Source organism: Pseudorasbora parva, chromosome 15 (assembly GCF_024679245.1).
Source record: "Pseudorasbora parva isolate DD20220531a chromosome 15, ASM2467924v1, whole genome shotgun sequence".
In the NCBI taxonomy this organism is placed as follows: domain Eukaryota; kingdom Metazoa; phylum Chordata; class Actinopteri; order Cypriniformes; family Gobionidae; genus Pseudorasbora; species Pseudorasbora parva.
In genome coordinates, this window is record NC_090186.1 from 40,033,753 (window position 1) to 40,051,204 (window position 17,452).

Here is a 17,452-nt window from a genome sequence, read left to right on the forward strand (position 1 = left end):
GACCCCCGTCGAGCCCGACTCCACGCCCACCTTGCGGCGGCATCGTTTGAAAGTGTGAGATAATGAGGGGTGTTTTTTTTGGAGGACGGCGCCCAATTACATGCTCCAAATCAAGTGAGGAGAGTGCTGATTAGGCGATGCGTTCCCTTTCTTTGAGCCTCCGAAGCGACCTCCCTCAGGCTCGGGGTGCGTAATGAGTTTACGTTAGCTACAAAAGGTCAGGGGCCACTAAAGGTCGTGGCATTTCCTTTAAGGCAGCGCACTGTGCAGCAGGTGCTGCCATGAGGTCATTCTGACTCAGGCTGCCAGTGAGGAGAAAACCGACAGCTCAGTCCGTTTGCAAACTTCCAGAAACAAGGTTATGTTTGTTATGACGGCGCGTCGAGCCAAATTGATTTTGTGTTACCTTCCTCCAGGACACAACTTGAGAAAGCTGCAGGAATGGAGCAGATCTGTTCAAACAGAGCTAAATATACACTTCTGTATATAATCGCCTGTGTTGGTTTTGTTTTGCGGCTCGGGCTAAATTAAATTCTGAGGTAGAGCTCTGTTCCCTGAGGCTCTGAAGGGATGGGATACAGGATACATTAGGTTAAAAAGCGTCTTTTCCGGGATTATTTTTGTTTGAAAATCCTCTCATCTCACAGAATCTAAAGTTACGTGGTACTTTTACTAGTAAAAATAGTACTTTATGTGCCAATTGTATATTATAACTTGTGCAAATAAGTATATGATAAACTTAGACAAAATCACAAATCAGGTTTATTAAACTTTCTTAAAATAATGTTTAAGTCATTCAGAAAATATCACACATTTAAGAGTTTCAGAAGAACTCTCAACAGATTTTCCTCAGATTTATCTTAATATTAAATATTAAATGTATTCTGTATTTATTTTACAGATTGTTACGGTCCATTTTCAAGTCCATTTTCAGCGCACATGAAAATATGATTTGTTAAAATCATAATTATGACATAAAATGACCACATTTGGAGATGAAAAGTTAATTATGACATAAAAAGTAGAAATGATTAATTGTGACAATTATGACATACTAATCTAAATCATAATGAGAAAAAGATAATAAATGATTCAGAATATGTGATTGTGCGTAATTATGAGATAAAACCTGTGGAAAAAATTGTGGAAATTGATAATCACATACTGGCTCATTCCAATTGATCCCCATGCAAAAAAAGATTCATTGTACTAATCTTCACTCAAAATTAAAAATGTATATTCACTGAACATATTTAATTGTGCTCAGTCAATCTATGAACTCGAAGTCTGAAGTTCTACGTCCAAAAAACTGAATGTGACCAGTCACTAGACAATTTTTAATTTTTAAAAACAAATTACTCATACATGTCTATTTTTATTTCTTAGAAAAAGCATCTGAGCCTTAAATGAGATATAATTGAGAACTTCATTAAGTTTCCTGAGCAATGAAAATATTACCAATATAATTTTCCCTCTAGACATCCCTTTCTCCTCAGTTTAGCCACTGACTGCAAATATACATTATGAGGATGGAGTCTCCCATAGAAATGCCATCATGCTTGTATTTTTAAGTCTGACGTCAGTCAAAGAGTCGAAGTGGCATGGGAGACTTTTAATACAAGTCTCTCAGTCTGTCATTATGAAACTGGAAACCACTTATCAGAGGCAGAGTGACTGATGTGGAGAACTCTGGTCCTGTCTGCTCGTTTCCTTTTTCCAGTCATTTTCATAAGCTACAGCAACGGGTGGCCAGTGATGACATCACCACACTTCCAAAACGCATCAGAGACTGAAATGGTGCAAATGTAAAACAAAATTTAAGTAAATAACAAAAATATGTATTTTTGCACACTGGAGAAGTGTTGAAATAATGCTTTATGAACGTTTATGAAGCAAACTTGAATTGTCGACACCCTCAGCAATCGTCCTCCATGCTGCTGATTTTCGTAAGTTGTCTTTGATAAATCTGTGGTGTATGGCAAATATGCATCAACCATTTTGTTATCTTTACAGCAATCTTATCACTATGCATTCACATGTATGCATTGGGGGACATTTTTCTCTAAATCGACTTGCATTGCATTCAAGGTATACTTTTTTTTTTTTATCAGTTCATGCATTCCCTAGAAAATCGAACCCATTACATTTGGGTCAGCGACATCCGATCTTCTCTGATGATGCGTTTAATGGCATGAGGGTGGGACATGCTGTCAATAACATAAGATCCACCAATACCAAGCCACAACCATCCAATCAAGTTCCTTCTTGCATTTGTTCTTGTTCGAGAAGTTTTTAACTGAGATATATGTCACAATAGGGACAGGGTGGGTAACCAGATTTCTTATAGTGGAATACGGGATGAACACAAATCAAAGTGTGTCAATCGCCCCCATGTGACTGGATGCAGTATAGGTCATAAACCCCGCCCACTCCACGAAATGCAATGGGACATAGCAACCCGATCACACATAAATGCGTATAAATAGTACGAGTGTGCAATGTCGTGGAATGTATACGCCAAAACTCATTTTGCCGTGCATATGATACGCTGTTTTTCGCGTGCATATGATACGCACTTTATGGCTTGGGTAGGTTTAGGGTAGTGGGGCGTATATATGACACGCGCTTGGGTAGGTTTAGGGTAGTGGGGCGTATATATGACACGCGCTTGGGTAGGTTTAGGGTAGTGGGGCGTATATATGACACGCGCTTGGGTAGGTTTAGGGTGGTGGGGCGTATATATGACACGCGCTTGGGTAGGTTTAGGGTAGTGGGGCGTATATATGACACGCGCTTGGGTAGGTTTAGGGTAGTGGGGCGTATATATGACACGCGCTTGGGTAGGTTTAGGGTAGTGGGGCGTATATATGACACGCGCTTGGGTAGGTTTAGGGTAGTGGGGCGTATATATGACACGCTCTTGGGTAGGTTTAGGGTAGTGGGGCGTATATATGACACGCGCTTGGGTAGGTTTAGGGTAGTGGGGCGTATATATGACACGCGCTTGGGTAGGTTTAGGGTAGTGGGGCGTATATATGACACGCGCTTGGGTAGGTTTAGGGTAGTGGGGCGTATATATGACACGCTCTTGGGTAGGTTTAGGGTAGTGGGGCGTATATATGACACGCTCTTGGGTAGGTTTAGGGTAGTGGGGCGTATATATGACACGCGCTTGGGTAGGTTTAGGGTAGTGGGGCGTATATATGACACGCGCTTGGGTAGGTTTAGGGTGGTGGGGCGTATATATGACACGCTCTTGGGTAGGTTTAGGGTGGTGGGGCGTATATATGACACGCTCTTGGGTAGGTTTAGGGTAGTGGGGCGTATATATGACACGCGCTTGGGTAGGTTTAGGGTAGTGGGGCGTATATATGTCACGCGCTTGGGTAGGTTTAGGGTGGTGGGGTGGGGGGTTCGTATGTATAATACGCCATAAAATGCGTATCATATGCACGCGAAAAACAGCGTGCCATAGACACGCCAAAATGAGTTTTGGCGTATACATTCCACCACATTGCACACTCGTACTATTTATACGCATTTTTGTGAGAATACCCTGGACATAGACAAACTAAACAATCCGTTTTTATCAAGCTGATGTAAGTTCAAATGTTCATTCTTTAAATAAGTTTGGTTTTAGTTAGTTATTTGATGCTGATTAATGGGGGTGTGATGTTATGATTGATAGCTGAGATGGACAGCTTCTCTGAGTGAATTAGTTACTGTTGAACCAGAAGTGCTTAAATAATCACAGTCCTCAAATTATGACAACTTCCCCATTCTCAAAGAAGAGGTTGAGGCAGCTATATGATCGCTGAAGAATTGGAAGGCAGCCAGAGAAGACAACATCCCAGCTGAACTCATCAAGAATGGAGGGGAACCAATAATAGAGATACGAGATCACAAGAACTGTCAGACAGGTGAATGGCCAGACACATGGACTCAATCGCTAGTTATAACCCTAACGAAGAAAGGGCATCTTCAGTTGTGTCAAAACTATAGAAATATTAGTTTGATCAGCCATGCTAGTAAAGTGATGCTCAAGATATACTGTAACCAATGCCATCAACAGATATAACCAATGCTATCAAACAGCTGTATGATAAGGCCAGCAGTGCAGTGGTCATCCAGGGTTCTGGACAGTAGTTCCGCACAACAGTAGGTGTAAGGAAAGGTTGCCTTCTGTCATCCATTCTCTTCAACATATATTTAGAGCGTATCATGAGCGAGGCCCTATAGAACCACTGTGACACAGTCAGCATTGGAGAAAGAAACATAACAGTATTTGCTGATGACATTGCTGGACTAGCTGGAGCTGAGCTGGCGGTCCTACTGAAGATCCTGGATGAAACATCTTCTAGGTTTGGCATGGAGATAAGCACTGACAAGACAAAGTTGATGACAAGCGGATCACTACCAAGATTGAAGTCTGAGAACAAAAACTGAAAACTGTGAGTCTTTTCAAATATTTGAGCTCTATTGTCAGCGAAGAGAGGTCAAAAACAGAAATTTTAACAAGAACAGTGTGAACAACAGCAGCTCTGTCAAAACTGAAACCTGTATGGTGAGGCAAAAATATCTATCTAAAAATAAAAATCAGACATTTCTGTGCACTTGTCCTCTCAGTGTCTTATATGCCTGCGAGTCCTGGACTCTCACAGAAGAGTTGCAACTAAGAATCCAGGCACTTCAAATGAGATGCTATAGAACCGTTCTTGGCATCTTTTACAAGGATCACATGACAAACGAAACCGTGAGAAACATCATTAGGCGTGAAAAAGGCAAGTATGAAGACTTCCTCCCTGCAGTTAGAAAGAAAAATCTGGAATGGTATGGACATATTGTCAGAGCCAAAAACCTGTCCACAAAAATCCCACCAAGGTAGCGTCCCAGGTGGCAGAAGATGAGGTAGACAGAGAAAGAAGTGTGCTGACAACATTGCAGAATGGACTATGACAAGCTTTGTAGAGACACAGGCACCAGCATATGAACGAGACGAGTGGAGGGACCTGGTCAGATGGGACCACACCAGGTCATGGTACTGATGATGATGAGTCACTGAGGCACCCACAGACATTTTTAGAAACTTTGGCAGGAGATTTGAGCTTTAACATTAGTTTCTACATTTCCAGAACTGTTTTTTTTTTCACAAAAAGTTGTCTCACGATCTTGATACTGCGGCTCCACTTTTCCCGCTCACTACAGACTCAGGCTCCAAGTTGCTACTGCGCAGACTCAAGATCCAAGAGGTCAGCACCATATCTGGACACTGGTGGCTTCACTTAATACAGTACATCATCTATTTTTTTGTCTATGCACAAACCAAACAGCTTTCTGTTGGTCAATGTGGCAAGTTTTAGATAAATTCAAGATAAACTTTCACCCTCAAGCAAAATCATCTGCAACTGTTGAATCAAACATAAACGAGAACTTCATTAAAGGGATCATTCAAAAATTGTCATTTACTTATTTTTAATGAAACCTGACATGTTTCCGTTTCTTCTTTTAAAAGTCCAGGTAGCTGAAAATAAAAGATCCAATAAGGTCATAAAGGCGCCGTAAAACAAATCTATAGGAATCCAGTGATTTAATCCAAGCCTTGTAAAGAGATTGCTTTATGTGATGAACAAATTAAATGTATGAATTATCTTTATCTTAGATTTATTTATTTTGATTTACATCAATTATATGGTAAGTTTGGAAGCTCAAACTAGCTTTTCTTTAAAAATATCTTAATTTGTGTTTTAAAGATAAAGTCATGGATTTGAAACATAATGGTGAACAAATGATGACAGAATTTAGATTTTGTGTCAGCGAACCCTTGTGTGTCCTGAACTATTAGAGCTCAACCTCTGAGCAATAAAAGACACTATGAACAGCTGAGATCTTTTGTAACACTCACTCAGAGCCTCTGATCAGTGGTTGTCCTTCAAAAGCCGCCCAGATCGCTCTCTTCCCACAGTCCAGTCCTCATGTGACTTTGTGGATGAACACCTGCACAACACAGTAAGATTGTTGGGCAATTAGAGGCCTCTGACCTTTTCAAAGGGAGGAGAACCAAGCCCTGGTTTGGCCCTGTTAGGAGTGGTATCACCCTACTCAATAGGCCTGTTTCTGGCCTTGCTTGCTTACTGTTCCATGAAATGTGCCTGTGGAACAGTGCAAACTTCACCGAAACAGACTGGACACTGTTAGACAACAGTGCTGCCTTTGTGTAGGAATTGTCAAAGCTGGCCCTTTCCTGATGGTCCTCCCTTTCTTCTGTGCCTCAGCTGTGAGCAAACAAAGCAAACGCCAAGGCCATGAGCTTCTACACAGCCGGCCATGTTGGAATGCCTGTCAGTTACTACAAGTGTTGGTATTTTTGCCTCGATTTTGTTTTATTTCACTTTATGCACAGGAAGGGTAAGCCATGTGTTGCTATGGAATTGAGTTCAAGTCACATCTTTTTATATAGCGCTTCATACAACAGATTCTTTTCAAATCAGCTTCATATATAAGAATCAATGAAGCAAACGTCACCAGATGAGACCAATTCAAATCCTGCTGTAAAGCTGTACTAAAAAGACAATAGTGCTGTGATTAGTCAGTTCAGTGTTGATTCAAATCAGTTCAATAACGTTAAATTTGTCAATCATTAAATTAAATTCAGCTAAGAAGATCCAAAGAAGACAATAGTGTTAACATACAGCTCAATTTAACTGAAGTTTTGTTCTCTTCCAATAGTGTAAGTGTAGTCAAATCAAGAACATTACTTAATATTAAGTGCCTTTAAACCCTAACCAAGCTAGCCAAAGTCGACACAGAAACACTGGACATTGTAGGGTACCGCAACACATGCATTTGCAGATCTGATGTGCGATATTTAACAGCAACTCTGCAGAAACTGTATTTGTAATATTCATTGCTGGGAACATTTCAAGGGCCAAACGACCCAGAGATGCTAAAGTGACCAGTGCCAAACTTTATTACATGTTTTACTACAAATTTGCTCCCTGTTTTGAGAGTTGGTCTGCTTTAACTTCATTCAAAGTTAATTACTTCTAGTAGCTTTTATGTTTTGTCACCTGTATCAGACCATCACATAAGCATAACTACATGCTGTTTCAGTCTTCTGTTCTGACCCATACATGGGCCACTAGCAAAAAAAAAGAAAAAAAAAGAGATGTAGATGAAATCTATAAACGTCTGGAGTAAAAACCCAAATGAACTACCCAAAGCACTGCGGACCCTGATTCCCAAGGCTAAGATAGATTTTGGGAAGCGTTTATTTAAGCAGATTGGTTTTGCGACTGAGGGATTTTTCCTGTCCAAATGAAAATCAGTAGCACTCGGTTGGAAGCCTCCATTCACTTTGCATAATGGCTCCCAAGGTTGCTCTTTTTTATTTCTTGGCTTTCCGTGCCAGTATAATTCAATTTCCCAATCCAAACCAAATATTTGCAGTGTGGCCTACATTTCCACACTGAAATGCATGCAGGTTGGCGGCATGGGCACTTACACATTCCTCTGACACACAGAAGAGATGACTGACAGCTGAGGTTTGCCGTACACCTTGCCATGATAGCATGCTGCCGTAACCCTTTAGTAAAACGTTGCTGTTGTTTTTTGTGAATGCCCCCACTCTTGACTTGAGTTTCACTGTCTGAATGTAACAGGGAAACACTTTTAAAGAAATAGTTGTACAATGTTAGACCGGGTAAACCCAGCCTGATCTGCCAGTGATTTGATTTCGCCCTTCAAATCTGAAAAAGCCTGGAAACCTGTACATTAATTTCTTCTGCTTCTGTTACAATTTTGCGAAAACCAATCACAGACTGGCTTATTACCCTGCCGTGTTATTGGTGGGTTTAACATGATGACACATAGAGAAGCCTATGTTCGTTGCCATAGACCTTAAAAAAATAGGTCGTTGCCCGTTTATCTCACCTCTGGTGGTTTGATTGGTTGAAGGGCTATCCAATTGCATACAAAGTGGGGTCATGGGTGGGGTAGGGCTACCTGGACACAAGCTAGGGCCTGATCAACCCCGGCTGGGTCGCCTGGGTGAGAGTGTATGATGCTTGAAAGACCCGAAACACTCCGTGACCCCAGGTAACATCACTGAGGATGTGTCCAGGGTGCATCAAGGTGATGTATGTGATAAGCATACAAAGTCATTTGAATAATGCTTATTGATCACGCCTCTTGTGCAGTAGAAAATACAGAGCAGACTCCCCAGACCAATGATCAATCTTAAATTGAGCTTGGTCTGATGATAGCCAGACAAGTACAATGTACATTTTACTATCATTTACTCACCCTCATGTTGCTCCAATAATTTCTCTCACATTTTCTTTATATCTTTCTTCTGTGAAACACAAAAAAGATGTTAAGTATAATTAAAAAAAGTTCATGTTTTTTTTTACCTACAGGGAAAGTAGGTGGAAACCCTCTGCCTTTAAATTAACAAGAATGAGATTCTAAAAAAGTAGTATATATATATATATATATATATATATATATATATATATATATATATATATATATATATATATATATATATATATATATATATATATATATATATATACTGAATAAATCATTGTTTTGTAGCTGTGCAAATGACTTAAAGATTCTTTCATAAAGACTGAATGAATCAGCATTTTTAGCAAACTTGTTAAAGAATTAGTTCACTTTAAACTTAAAACCCCATCATTTACTCACCATCAAGATATCCTAGGTGTATATGACTTAGATCTTTCTGATGAACACAATCTGAGCTGTGTTAATAAATATCTTGATGCTTCCAAGCTTTATAATGAAGCCCAAAAAAGTGCATTTGTCTATTTTAAAAGTACTCCACATGACTCCAGGTGGTTAATAAAGGCATCTGAAGTAAATCAATGGGGTTTATGTAACAAAACAAAAAACAAACAAACAAAAATTAATTAAAGTATTCAACTTATGAAAAAACGTAACTGGCACGATGTGTCACTAGAACGTAACGCAAGGGATTTTATCAGTGAGGCGAAACACTTTCCGGGTAAGTTGAATATGGAATTCTTAAATATGGATATTTTTATAACAAAAACCCATTGATTCACTTCAGAAGGTCTTTATTAACCCCCAGACCCATGTGGAGTATGTCTATGATGCACTTTTTTGAGCTTCAAACTCATCTGTACCCATCACTGCCATTATAACGCTTGGAAGCATCAGGATATTTATTAATATAACTCTTATTATGTTGTCTTATTATAAAAAAAGTCATATACACCTAGGATGGCTTAAGGGTGAGTAAATCATGGGATCATTTTCATTTTAAAGTGAAGTAATCCTTTAAGTGAATTACTCAGTGACTCGCTCATAAAAACAGTCACTTGTTTTTTTTTGTTTTTTTCGTAAGAGCGTTTATAACAAACTGGTTATGTGAATGAATCAGTGACTCCCTCATAAAGACAGGCACTTGTTTTGTTGCTGAATGAATCTATGCTGTTGAATGAATCAGTTGAATGACTGACTCAGTTACTTACTAAAAGTTACTCACTCAAAAAGTCAGCCCCAACTTGTTTAACAACCTGTACCTGAATAACAAAAAAAGTTTTGCAAAAAGTTCTGCTACAATACAGTATAGCAAAGAAACCCAGAATTAAATGCAAAACTGAAACAGTATTTTCTTTTAAAATGTCCTTATCCTTTTATTAACAACTTTTACAACAAAAAGTATAGTGTATATATTTATTGAGAGAGAGTTAGCGATAGATAGAGAGAGAGAGAGCGAGAGAGAGAGAGAGAGAGAGAGAGAGAGAGAGAGAGAGAGAGAGAGAGAGAGAGAGAGAGAGAGAGAGACGGACAGAAGATTGGATAGATGTTTAAATTTTATGTAAATTATATAAGGGAATTTAATGAGTGAGGAGATTCCCAAAATATATATAATGTAAGACCGTTATTACGCAGTTACGGACAGCAGCCGTCTTAGAAAACAGTCTCAACGAGTCGAGCCACGAACGCTGTGTTAAGTGAGCTGGTCGATAGGAATTAAGTTTGTGAAATCTAATTACATGAATATTTTTATTTATTTTCTCTGCTGCGTTCAGTGCTTTCTTCCGGAAACAACGGACCATATGAGATTACAAGTCACAGTTCATCACTTAGCACAGCGTTCATGGTTTGACTCGTCGAGACTGTTTTCCAAGCCTGACCGTAAACGCGTAATGCACTGTCTTTATAAAGTATCTTCTTATTAAACTGTTTGTACTCTTACAAAGTTCTCAATGCTTCGGTTTGCATGTAGGGACCCTCATTATGCTGCCGGTGTTAGTGTGAGGCTATTTTGAGTCTTGTTAGTGATATTAACTAGCGATTTCATTTTACTACCCTGTGCCCCATAGACAAGCGTTATAAGCTAATCTGTTTTTAGAGATAAAACTCTTTATAAATCGATTTTCATGGAAACGCATCCCAGAAAACGATCTACTCGGTAACCATCTGTTAATTACCCAGGAGTTGTCCGTTAACCTTTACAAAGCAGACACATTCAAATAGTACAGCAAAAGAGAAGATGAGCCTAAAAGGCCTGTAGATATGACCGTTTTCTACATATCTAGGCTGATTTATGATACTGTGTCCGTTAAGTTCCTAATTGTATAACTAAAATAAACTAGCTTCGGCCCATAAAAATAACGTGCTTTAGAGCAACCCAGCGGTATTTTCCATCATGAAGTAGGTCATGCGACAGGTGAGAGGGACTCTGTTTGTTTGCTGGCGGTCAGTGGCCATCTTTTCCACGCAATTAGATGACTTCTATTCCAGACACGCAGCTGGCCGTCACAGAGGCCGCCTGTGTCTCTGTGTTGATGTGGACCTGCTGTATCTTCACCGCGACCCAAAACGGGACTCAGAGCTTCCTGTGTTGAGAGATTCAGGTCTCCTGGAGAGAGAGAGAGAGAGAGAGAGAGAGAGAGAGAGAGAGAGAGAGAGAGAGAGAGAGAGAGAGAGAGAGAGAGAGAGAGAGAGAGAGAGAGAGAGAGAGAGAGAGAGAGAGAGAGAGGAGAGAGAGAGAGTGCTGTAAATCTGGAAATGTTGAGGAAAGTTTGGGAAACACCTCAGTCGACGCCCTGCAAGGTTGATTCACACAGCTGTGTCATAAACACGGCATGAAAAGCATCACGCCACTTCGTGTCACCTCTCGACATGTGCATGCCATTTTGTAGCACTAAAAACAGCTTGGCTGGAATCGCATCGACGCATATCGTCTTCGAAATTTTCGTAAACCGTGTCTGAGGTTATTTCCTTTACGCATGTGATGTTTACACACCCTGTTTTTTTGAAAGCCTGTGTGTGTTGCCCAATTATATCTAAGGAAATGAAAAAACACATCTGCAATTCAACAGGTGCTTCTTGGCATCCAGCATGTTCCACGTCTGGAAAACATCTGCATAGGTGGTCTCTCTGTTTCGCTTTCTCCAAACTCCTACTTTTTCTTCCTCTCTCTTGGGTCCGAGTGCAGGGAAGGCTGATTGTAAATACGGTAAGGACCTCAGAGCCAAAGAAACAGCCGTATATTTTGGGAGAAGAGAGGCTGGCTTTTACCAGAGCATATTTTTAAATCGCACAACGCCAGCACGGATAGGCCAGAGTTGCACAGCTGCTCCTCTAATTTGTTTAAGCATGTACAAATAGGCCGTCCTACACGAGCCAAAAAAAGTGAGAGGAGGTTTTGCTCAACATGGCATTTTTGTCTGACCAGAAGAGCAAAAAAAAAAAAAAAAATCAACAGCGATAGAAACGGACTGGTCATTTTGAGTGCTTTTACAGCAAGTTCCCACCGGATTTGCTGTATATAAAAAAGTCTCGCAGCTCAGAACTAGATCCAGAACGATCGGGTCGCACACTCCAAATTCGTCAACGTTAAAAATGAAATATGATACCCAGATTTGGGAGACCTTGCATGTTCTGAAGCGTACAAAAAGAATCGTCTCAATTTCAGCAGATCTTTGGAAGGAACGCAGAGGTCCTGTTGAATGATTCAAGTCATGGAAAAGATTATTTAAAACAAAGCCGTTCTATGTTCTTTATCCTGGGAAGGATTAGAGGACAAATCTGATTTGGACCTACTATGAAACTTTATGGATAGTATTATCTAACCACAATAACTAAAGCTAAAACCAAAAAAAACATATTTTTGTTAATTAAAAATGATAATTGAAATATCTTGCATATATATATATATGTAACGGAGGCCAGCTGGTAGTAGTTGCTGTGCAAGTAAACCTCACTCCTCTGACCTCAAGAGACGCTCTAGCGACCGATGCTAGAGGTTGCAGCCTTTAGCCTCCTTGTTAGAGCGTCCGACTCTCATGCCGGCGGACCCGGGTTCGAGTCCCGGTCCGAACAGTAGGGGTTACATTGGTGCCGTGACCCGGATGGGAGTGAGGTTTAGGGGGGTGAGTGTAACGGAGGCCAGCTGGTAGTAGTTGCTGTGCAAGTAAACCTCACTCCTCTGACCTCAAGAGACGCTCTAGCGACCGATGCTAGAGGTTGCAGCCTTTAGCCTCCTTGTTAGAGCGTCCGACTCTCATGCCGGCGGACCCGGGTTCGAGTCCCGGTCCGAACAGTAGGGGTTACATACATATATATATATATATATATATATATATATATATATATATATATATATATATATATATATATATATATATTTCAGCTTGTTTTCATAATTTCCTTAGTTTAACTCGATATAATAAAATAACTAAAATAAGAATGAATGAATGAAGATACAAAACAAAATACTAATTCAATATATATATATAAAAAAATTTGTTTTCAAAAAATAAGTACACTGTGTAATAACTACAAAGAATGGGGGGGGGGGTTCACTTCCTGTTACATCCCTAAGTAACAATGTAAGACACCTGCATATGGTCTTCATTGACCCTCAAACACTGTAGTTAGCTGAGGCCTAGAAGTGTTTGGTTTGTATTGTCGAAGTGTGGAGAAGGCTCTGTTTTCTACACTGCGAATCCACTTTGCATGCACTTCCAAAGGATGAGGAATAACCCTTGAATTGATACAGTAAAACTGACTGTGTATACAGGCGCTGTAAAATTCAGAAACGGTAATGGTAATGTGGTTTCTGACATGCGCTCTTCGCGGTATACCGACTCTGGCCAATCAGAGTAGGCATATGGAAAGGAGTGGTTTAGAGTGGCTGTATCTTCAGATGAACCATTTTCAAACTCTTTGAGAAATTAGGTGATGTGAAATCAAGCGGCAACCTCCCCCAGTTTCTACTTAAGCCAAAACGGAAGTAATTTATATTGCAATTCATTGACTGGCCACTAGGGACAGGCTCCAGAAGGGAGCAGAATCTCATTGAGCCTCATGTTAAAATTCCCAACTTTACACCCGAAAAAAAAAAAAAAAATTACAGCCTGGTACAAAGGTGGTTTTGGTATATGGCTAATTTTGCCCTTCATGACAACTGTGAGGGAGGTGATTTTTTTAAAATAATTAATTCGTTTACATTACATATAGGATTTTATTTCTGCGTAATTAAGGGCGTGGTCACTTTGAGTGACAGGTGAATAGCCATTTATCCACTGTCTGTTAGTCATCGTGTCACCTCAGCTCCGCCCACATCCTGCCTCTTTACCCATTTTATGTTATCCGGGCGTGGCGCACATGATGACGCGCTGGAAAAATGGCAACGGCCAGCTCGTCTCTACTTTACGCTCCAGAACTGCTCTTCAAAACCCTATGGGTGATGTCACGGACACTAAGTCCATATTTTTTTACAGTCTATGGGAGGAATACAGTGGATATAATAAGAAAGTTAAAGTGTTTTTGACCTTGGATGCATGTAGTTGAGAAGTTAGGAACCTTTAAAATAGCATAGGGGCACTTTGAAATAGAAAGAAAGATAAACAAAAAGTTTACATAATAAAATAATAATAATAATGAAAAAAGCATTAATAATAATGAATTAGACAACCCTGAACGTAACTATATATATATATATATATATATATATATATATATATATATATATATATATATATATATATATATATATATATATATATATATATATATATATATATATATATACACATATAGATATAGTGGCACAGTACACTTTTATACTCTAATCCAAACCTGCAAAGACATGCAAAGAACAAAGTCTTTCTAGTTCTAAGTCATGTTTTTCTTAATGCAAATCCTTATTCCCCATCTCAATTCATAAATCTTATTCCTAAAAATATGTCTTTGCATATAGCTTTAAAACATACAATTTAAGCTTAAATTAAGGAGTGGCCTCCAAAGCGGCATTAGTAAGCAGCATTCGGGAAGCACGATGCATCGCGATACCTACCCACGCGGCAGCTGATGTCTGAGAATTATTGGTTTTGGAAACTTACACCCAGTGAGAGAGCTCTCATACACATAATTAGGCTCGTTTAAAAGCAGATTATAGGATTGACGCATAAATACGAGGTTGCCTGTGACGTCTGTCAAAGCCGGTGTCCGAGTAAAGTTAGAAACGTGAAATGTAAATGAATAAGCGAATGGAAAAGTCAAAGTGGAAACTCTAAACATTTGCTCTTCAGAAGTCGGAAAACAGGTGCAAACAAGCTTCCCTTTAATCTAACCATCTCTCATTCACTCCATCGTCCCAAACAGAGGGCTCTTTTTCCAGTCCTGGCTAACAGAGGGGTATCCCTTGTTCAGGACGGTTATGATTTACTGTTATTGCATAAAACAAAGAGAGAAGGGAAACTTTGTGAATTTGCAAAGGGAAACCAGGGCAAAGGAAAGAAAAAGACATAAAACACATCATCGCTGCAAAAAAAGTTATTTCTGTGTTTTTGTCTTTTTTTGTTTTACAAATAAACATCCTTGAAAAGCTAAATAGCTTGAGATATTAAGTTTTGTTTTCTGAAAAATTAAGTTTTTGCTGAAAACAAGAAAAAACATTTGCCAATGTGGTCAGAAAAATAAGCACAATACACTGACACAACTGACCAATCAGAGCACATTGCACTTTTTAAAAGGAGGGGCTTCAAATTAAATTTTTATTTTCGAATTAAAACCAAATGTTACTGACAGACTGGGAAGAGAGTTGGTGCAATAATGTGAAAAATAATGTGTTTTTTTATTTATTTATCCCAAAACCACTTTCATATCTTAATAGCCGTATTGGTTATCAAGTAAATGTATCTTGATTTAAGAATTTTTTGATATTTGTACTGGAAACTGAGACAAAAATAATGAGTAAGATGATACATTTTGCAATGATGATGTAAGAAGGGCTTAACATATTTTATTCAGTAAACATGACGTTTCAGCTCCTGATATGGAGGAACTCTTCAAGCACACACCCATTGAGTGTTTGTACACTCTGGAACAATTTGCACTGGAAATCCCCTGTAGGGTCTGTGGCGTCTTTAACACACATACATATACATATATATGTGTGTGTGTGTGTGTGTGTGCTCAAGCGGGGTTTCCCCCGTAAGCCCCGTCCAAACGACTTGCTTCAAACACTAAACTAGGTGCTAATGAACTGGGTCCTGACAAAGTTTACTTTCCTGGGTTGTGTCCCACCGTACAATGGTCCCATTCAACGGCTCTCAACCGTGGAAAGTGTCTGTAAGGCAATCCCGTAAGAGTTTTGCAAGACCTTTTCAAAATTTTCAATATGTCTCTCTGACTGCATGCGCTGCCTATCGGCCCTTGCCAACGATAACACTAATATGCCTCAGCTGATACTAGCGATCGGCAAGTAAATTTACATGAGGCAAAATGACATCCTTTCACGAGTCGCTGGCATAGATGTCTAGCCTTTTCTGGCCTATTACTCACCTGGTGCTCTTACAGCCTAAATATCCAAGCTTGCAGTGCTGCCAGGGCTCTTCACTGGGCACGGGGCCTGAAACAGAACCAAGCAGCCTTTTAGTGTACCTAAATGCACTGGGCCTTATTACAGGTGCTACTAAATGTAAATGGCAGGGCTGTTTGGTTAAAAGAACGCGGCAATTTTTTATGTGGGAATTGAGTAGTAGCATGCTGTTTATTTTCGTTGTTTGTGCATTTAGAGACTTTTGGCTATCAGGATAAAGTTTAGTCTGGCTAAGAACTGGCCTACTCAGTATGAGACCATCTGACTGACCACAGTTTTTTAATGTTGTTTTCATATGCCTTCATGTGCCGAGTTAATCTGTAATAGTTGATACCATAATAATAGACTGAAAAAAAGAAGGGAAAAAATACATTTTTATAACATTGTAGTGTTTACCCAGTGCTCTCACAACAACTCCATTCAATATGGCAAGATGTACAATATCGTACAAAAATACTTGTATCGTTTTTTTGGAGTTACAATGTTGCCCCTTCATGGAACATTTATTTTGACTTTTCATGAAAAATATAGTGTGTAGATCTGAATTTCTATTCAACCAAAAGTACTGATTATTTCACTGAAATACCTTATGCTTGGCAAGGCTTTATTTGATCAAAAATACAATAAAAACAATAATATTGCAAAATATTATTACATATTCAAATGACCTTTTTCTGTTTTAAAATATTTGAAAATGGAATTTTCCACTGGGCTCGGGACGAAGACGGGGGATTCAAGGATCGGGACGCGACGCTCTCCGGGCACCGGATTACTGCTTCTCTCCAGCTCAGTCCTGAGGTGTCTGGGGTGGAGACTGGCAACGATTCTGAAGAGCAAGACGCTTAGGATCCAGAGTTGAGATGTCCTCAAGAAAACTGGTGAGGGCAATGGAAACAAAGAAAGGAATGAAGGCAAGGAGATCCTGGCTCTCCTAGGCCAGAACAATAATTTTTGCCTTATCGTCCATTTTGGGGCGGCCTGATCTTCTCTCACAGTGTTGTTGCAGGCAGGAAGACGAAGACAAGCAGATACAATATCAAAGGAGATTTTAATGACGAGCAATACAGGCAGGTAGCAACACACTTACTATAACGCTGATCAGACACAGACTAGGAGAAAGGGGAGAACTAAATGGGGAATACAAACAAGATGACAAGACACAGCTGAAGGAAACTAGACTAACGAGGGTAACTATGGGAACTGATGACTGGTGGGAAAATGGGACAAAGAATATGTGACATGAAAACAAACACTAAAATCCGTAACACACACTGAATATGGCTGACAGATGCAAAGCTTAGTTTTCAGCATCATTACTCCAGTCCTCATGTTTCCATCCAAAGTTGCAAATATAACTTATTTATGAACACATTTGGAATATTGCATAAAACATTTGCGAATAAAGCAGTATTTTTATCCCATTTGTTCAAGAGAATTGGGGCTAAACATTAGTAATACAAATGAAAGTTGCTGCAATCGGGGAGGCTAATTTTCCCTACATCATACATGACGAAGCATATTATCTTGCATCCATGGATACCTAGTCTTTGGGTCATGTGTTTGAGCAGG

The 17,452-nt window shown here is 39.5% G+C and overlaps 1 protein-coding gene across 1 annotated transcript in view; it reads right to left on the reverse strand.

The window, feature by feature from the left end:
* Positions 1-9,771: 9,771 nt before the first annotated feature.
* Positions 9,772-17,452, reverse strand: part of LOC137042024 (chemerin-like receptor 1) — a 45,386-nt gene continuing 37,705 nt past the window's right edge. The window contains exon 5 of the transcript XR_010898205.1: positions 9,772-10,912. The gene's annotated coding sequence lies outside the window, so the exon portion shown is untranslated. The remainder of the gene's footprint in view (positions 10,913-17,452) is intronic.